At 41.8% G+C, this 6,586-nt stretch overlaps 1 long non-coding RNA gene across 1 annotated transcript; it reads right to left on the bottom strand.

Annotated features, from left to right (window-relative positions):
- Window positions 1-2,716: 2,716 nt before the first annotated feature.
- Window positions 2,717-5,331, bottom strand: LOC137853754 (uncharacterized). Its single transcript, XR_011094695.1, has 2 exons — window positions 5,113-5,331; window positions 2,717-2,956 (listed from the first exon to the last, which is right to left on the bottom strand). It is a non-coding gene; the product is annotated as an uncharacterized lncRNA (long non-coding RNA).
- Window positions 5,332-6,586: the final 1,255 nt, after the last annotated feature.

Raw genomic sequence — 6,586 nt, 5'->3', positions numbered from 1 at the left:
TTGTGTCCTTTCTAATTTTTTCAGTGAAGTGCTTGGTGCCTTGTAAATCTAAAGTGGAAGAGGGAGCCTGTGTTTCTTGCCTGCCTTGTATTGAAGGATAGCTGTGCAGGGAAGGGAGATGCTGAGCGAAGGCTGCCTTTTTTCCACAGTTCTGCATTTAGATGGTGCTGATTTGGGATGCAGACCACCTGGATAGTTTCATTGCTCAGATTCATTTTCACGAAGGTCTCGGTGTATGCAACGGTAGACAGAAACCCATTCGGACAATCACCTTCTTCAGACATCCTTACTGCATGCTGCATTACCTCTGTGGGATGTACTCTTGAATAACTTTATCTGGGTGGAAAGGACACCGACATCCATCCAATATCCTTTTGATCTGCTCTCCTACAGTTGCTTCTACAACTAGCAGTGGTGGTCAGCGCAGAACCCAGCTGGCCATGAATGAAGAGCAAGCTAGCACCAAAGGAAAGCAAGAGCTTTGCGAACGACAAACTGAGAGTTGTTACCCTGTATTTGTCTTCAGCTTTCCAGAAGCTGAACCTCCGTGTGATACGAGTTAAATAGCATTTTTTTTTCACGCCCTTTTGTCAATTGTTCTTCTGTACCCGAGCAGAGCAGGGTGCTCTGTTCCACCCAGGAAAAAAGATTCTTGTGGTCTCTTGAGGTAGGAGTAAAAGGTGCTCCTGGAGCTGCTGGAATGGGCAGAAACAAAATGGATGGTGTAGACTCTGACATGATGTGCAGGCAGATTGGTGGACAGAGGTTGTTGTGCAATTTTGTGAAATGGCATGTATATTTTTATTTATGTATTCTTTTTTTTCCCCTTTTTTTTTTTTTTTTTTTTTTTTTTTTTTGCTATGGTTTCCAGAGGCATGCAGTAAATGATTTACCTACTGTACTGATCCCCTGTGCTGGCAGAGCTGTAGCATAGTGCACTGACTGGGAAGCCTTAAGTTCTAGGCTGGCCTTGGATTCTTGACTCCAGATCCTCAGGAGGAGGGGTGAGTTAATGGAGGGGGATTTTCCTGGGTGTTTGAATGGTGCAATACGGCGTTACCTCTCCTTCCTGCCCTAGTTCTCTAAAAGCTGCCTTTCTCCTGCTTCTTAGCAAGCTGTTGATAGGGAGTAAATAAGCCTATTTGAATATTTCTTTCTTTACACTACAAACCAAGCAGAAATACCTAGTAAAATTCCAAGGATGATGAATTAACTCCAGGCATTCGTTTCACATTGCAACCTTCAGTTTGCCATGTTGGAGGCTGGCAGGAAGGCCTTTCTCCTGGGTGAAGTCTTATTGCAGAGCAGAGCTTTATTAGCAGGAAGTGGAAGAAGAGCCATGGAAAAGCTGCTGGCATTTTGTCAGTATTTATTGTAAATCCTGGTGTTTTAAAATATTCCTTCATGTTTCCAGCATTGTTACGTTGTTTTGTTTTTTTTGTTTGTTTTTCCAAATGTATGTGTTTTACTGGTAGAAATTACAAGTAGCAGATTAAGATACAAGGTCTCTGCCACTCCTTAAATCTTGCCAAGAGTGGAAATAAATGCCTAACTCTTAGCTAAGGGAAGCTGTGTGAAGATCTTAAGTTTTGCCCTTAGAAAGATATAATTTGTCTTTGTCCGCTTTCTTCCTATTTTTTAGGCTGGTAAACCCCAAATGTCTTTTTCAGAAGTAGCAAGCGTAGTAAGTAATGACAGCAGGTCTCTTTTAAAAAAGAACTACAAAACCAAACTGCAACTGTCCCCCAAACCAGTGTGTTCCAAAGCATGCTGAGATTATATTTCTTCAGTGCAGTGACAGGTTTAGAGTTGATAACTCATTTCCCCAGAGGCTGGAACTACAGCAGCAAGAATGCCTGCTTAATGTGTTGCAGAACAGAGACTTCTTTTTTACTGAGGAAGGGCAGGAGATACCATGTGAGACAGGTCTTCCTGTGGCACTTAATATAATATTGTAATATAATATTGTGTTGGTTTATTACTCTCTCACAATGTTACAGAAGGGGAAGGGGAGCAAAATCATCCTCTGGAATAGAATTTAGCCCTTTTGCCCCCCTGCATGGAGTAAATTCAAGCAGCCTACATGCCATCGCTGTGGGAGTACAGAGCAGCTGAGGGTTTTACTCAATCTCTCTGCCTGTATCCAGCATGAGAAGAAAGAGATGCAGGTCATGGTTCCTAGGCCACCTCTTCTGTTAACTGTTTTCAGCTAGTGTGGTTGTATTCTTGGCTGTGATCGACTTGGGCCAAATAAAGCAGCTCTAGCCTGTTACTTTCTGTCATAGAGCAGAAAATTGAGGCTCCATGTTTAGTGTTAATGTCTTGGTTTTGTTTTGTGATCCATCTGCACCTCTTCTTGAGCTGTCCTGTTGCTTTCAGTGAGAAGACTGAGTGCCGTAAGTTGTCAGTTCTAGGCTCTGGTAAAGCTAGGCAAGCTGCTGTCATTATTCCCAGAAGGCTGCTACAGCAGCTGGAGATGCAGAGAGCAGAGCCATCAAAATTGCAAGGGAAGGTGGTGGCGAATGCTTGAGTAGCTGCAGCAAACAAGCTGCTTCGTGAGATGCAGCGTTCCCTTTTACCAATAGGCTGACTGGAGAACCTTCAGTTTACAGAGAGCAAAGCACATATGTAAGGTAATGTTATAAACACTATAAATAAAAACTTTTTATTTATAAAATTTATATTTATAAGTAAAACACTTTTTTTTTTTTTAAAAAAAAAAAAAGAAGCTTCTTTGTGGGAGTGCTTTAGACAGAATCTAAGTTGAAATAGTACCAATTAGTTGCGATATAACCCTGTTCAGTTTGGCTGATGAATGTAGAACTAAACATGATCGTTGAAGCAAAATAACACTTCAGGATTAGAGGTAGCTGTGAAGACTATGAAAAACCAATCCGATAAAGAAATGGTAGGGATGATCCTCACGTCAGTACTTGCATTAGGCCATGCTCATCTCCTGTCAGATATGAGAAAACAGAAAGAAAAGGAAAATGACAGATAATTAGATGAGAGAAGGACTCAGGAGCTCTGTACCTGAAAGATAGTATCTAGAAATGCTATGTTAGCAGAACAAGAGAACAAAGTCCATTAGCAAAGGCGTATCAGTCACTGCTTTTTCTCACAAGAACTGAAGGCTTAATGCAATTAAACCCATTTAGTATGGCAATTTTCAGGTACTTTTTACAGTTCATGTCCTCTGGCAGTTGGTTTCACAGATTATATTACTTTACCAAGGGTACGAGAGAGGTTCAAAACCAGTACATCTTAATTGTGTCTTTAGCCATGTTGTGTCTTTAGCCAGGATTGCAAAAACAACTTGTACTTGTATTTCATACATTCAGCAGAATGGATTCAATTTGACTGGTGGAAAAAAAAAAATAATTTCATACATAATTGGCTGCAGTACTTCATAATTAACATTTGATCTTATCTGGCATTTGGCAGAAGACACAGGTGTGGGCAGCCTGCTTCAAGCTGGCTACAGGTTCCACAGAGAGAGATCAGCTGAGATGCTGACTTGTATTATTCCTCTGAGGCTTAAATTTGTGTTTCAGAACCCAAGAAAAATGTAGGACTGTAAGATGAAACTGTCTGCTTTATAAGGTTAGCATTCTATACCAAAGCATTAAATATCTAACTTATAGTTATCCTAGTTCTTAAAATCTTCATGTACTCTCTGCATTCGCTGTTATGTCCAATTACAGCTATTTTCGTGCTGTTTTAAGCTTTCTAGGCTTCTTTCAGTCTCTCAAGTGCTTTTGATATTGAAAACTTTTAATGCAGAGGGGAAGGAATCAAAAGGTCCTGAGATTTGGGATTATAATAGTCAAACTCAACAGATGGTCAGCAGGCGGGATTTGAGGATGAGCATTGAGTTTGCTGTAACAAGCCCATTCCCTTTCCTGGCTTTTGGTTAATTTCCACAGGAGCTATGAACGTGTTACCTGGAGCTGCTGGACTTCTGGAATCCTCTTCTGAAAAGGTGGGTGCACATTTGCATGCCTGGAATGGTATCTCTTTCCCTTCGCTTTGGTAATTCTTTTCATTATTACTAAAATGGTTATTCAGTGAGGATTTTCTATATTCTTAATGGTTAAACATGTTTTTCATGGGTGTATTTGTAATGTGAATTCTTTTGCTGGCATCCAAGAAGACTCTGTATGTATGGATGCTTCCTTTCTCTTGATTAAACAGTATTATATTAAAAACAAACATTAAACATTTATGAAATAATTCTGGACCCTGAGTGCTGTTTGTTTGAAAACTATTCTCTAAAGAGGATTAAAAAGTGCAAGCTACTCCAAGATCTAATAGCAAGAGAGGGAGCTAGTTTCTGAAGCTTCTTGATTCATAGGGCCTTCGTGGCCCTACAGTAACAGCTTCTTTATGTCTTGGAAGTGCTGCTCAAAGTGCTTTTTAAAACTCCTGCCTCAGGATTAGCCTGGATTCTTGCTGTTATTTTGCAACTCGGCCACCACGTTAAACTATTATTGCAAACTTTCTTCTCATGTGATTGCAAGAAGTCTCTTCTTAACTCTGCACAATTACTTCACCTAAGGGAAAATACCGCCCTGTTTCACCACCAAAAATGCCCTGACAGCAGCTATGAAGCTGAAAAGAATAAAGAAAACGGACAGTCTGCCTTTTTGCATAGGTTTATCATAGCAGTTGACTATTCTAGAAAATAATGTGTGATAAAATGTTTTCCAGTATGCAGATGGGCTCGTCCTGCTTTATATATGTGATAAGAAAACACAAACTAGTTTGCTGCTGCTGCTCAGGGAAAGAAAGCACTTCAGAAATACTTCTATTCCCCACAGGAGCTCCATGCAATGTTAATGTGATTCCTAGCAACAGTGTCCTTCCTTAAATTGCTGCTGCAGAAGCTCTTTAGTAAACTAATTACCATAGCACTGAAATCCTCCCTCTAATAGAGGAGTCATTTGAGGATGGATTCAAACACCCTGTCTAGAGGAGCCTGACAATACTTTTATCTATTTTTTTTTTTAGTAACCAAAGCTGCAGAGTAGAAGAGATCCAGCTGCTCTAGAAAATAGGCATATATTTTTGCTCATAAGGTAATCAGGATCATACTGAAGTGAAGAAATTAACCTGGTTCTTTAGCAGTAGGGGAGAAGCGTTGGATGGAGTTGCTCAGTCTGGTAGCCTGGCAGAGGTGAAGCTGCCTGCTGCTCCATCTCGCTGGGTCCTGCCAGTAACAAAGATGAGAAAACAGTGCTCGTGCAAATGGAAACACCACCGTCATCCTCTTCTCTCTGGCTGATGGGGATGAAAGTCATGGTATGGATCCCTCCAGTAACACGCCTTAGATTGATCAATTTATCCAGGATCTGGCCCCACATCAAGCTGCGCAAGGAGGCTGAGCACAACCATCGCACCAAGAAAGTGTTACAAGCCAACGTTTGGAAGGACAAAAAAATCCCCCAAGCCCCCAGCTCAGACCACTCATCTAGCCCAGGCTCCAAGACAGCATCAGAGATGCTTTGAGTAAATACAAGATGAATGCATTCATCTTGTGGACTGAAGTAAAAGCAGGAAATTCTTACAAGTTTAGCCCGGCGATGATAAAGCAGCTTGCTATGAACCCTAATCTGTGTGAGGGGGGGATTGTTTAAGTTGAAATAGCCTATTGCTCTTCTTTACCAACAACTGTCCAACTAGAAGCAAACAGACGAACAGGGATACCCATATTTCTCCGTTCACATTATTATTATTTTTTTTTGGAGGTATTTTTTCCCTTAAATAGTAGATCAACCTGCCTTGAGCTGCAAAAGCAGCAACTGATCCACCTATTAGTGAAAAATTACCTCTTTTCTAGCCCTTTGCGATACCACCTGTTTTCCTACACAGTCCTCCCATGTTCGCAGCTTTCCTTTACACACAAGAAGGGCAATTTCACCAAGCGCAAGCACCCAGGGCTCCTCAGCTGGAGCATCAGCTCCCTGCTGCTGAGGGGCTGGGATTATTTTTGGCAGCAGAGCTTTTGGCTTGCCCTGCCGCAGCCCGGCCTTTCCACCGCAGGCTTCCTTTTTAGTCCCGGCGTGCTTTCTGCGGGGCTGAAACCCTTGCGTGCACCAGCCCTTCCCACTCCCCGACCCCCAAATTAAAACCAGGTGACCTTGGGGCAGCGGGCAGACCCCCAGGGCCGGCCCCGCTGCAGCACCCCAAAAATGCCCCTTACCAGCCCCCAGCTCCACCCCCGGTCCCACAGACCCACCCAGAGGGAAACGACACCCACAGGAGCAGCAATTTATATATTTTGTTTTTATTTTCTTTTTTTTTATTACTTGATTTTTAACGTTTAACATTTTATTTTTAAGGTTTTATTTTTCAACACTTTATTTTTAACGTTTTTAATACTGCATTTTTTAATATTTTATTTTTAATATTTTATTTTTTATTTTTATTTTATTTCATTTTATTTATTTCGTCTTGTTTCATTTATTTCGTTTTATTTGATTTATTTCTTGACGCCCCGGCTGCTGCGGGGCCCCCTCAGGGCCCGCTTCCCCCCCCGCCTGTCAGGCCGCCTCCCTCCCTCAGCCAGCAGCCGGAAGCGGCCTGG

Source organism: Anas acuta, chromosome 3 (genome assembly GCF_963932015.1).
Source record: "Anas acuta chromosome 3, bAnaAcu1.1, whole genome shotgun sequence".
NCBI lineage: Eukaryota > Metazoa > Chordata > Aves > Anseriformes > Anatidae > Anas > Anas acuta.
Note: the sequence above shows the minus strand (reverse complement) of the source record. Positions and strands in the feature narration are given on the sequence as shown.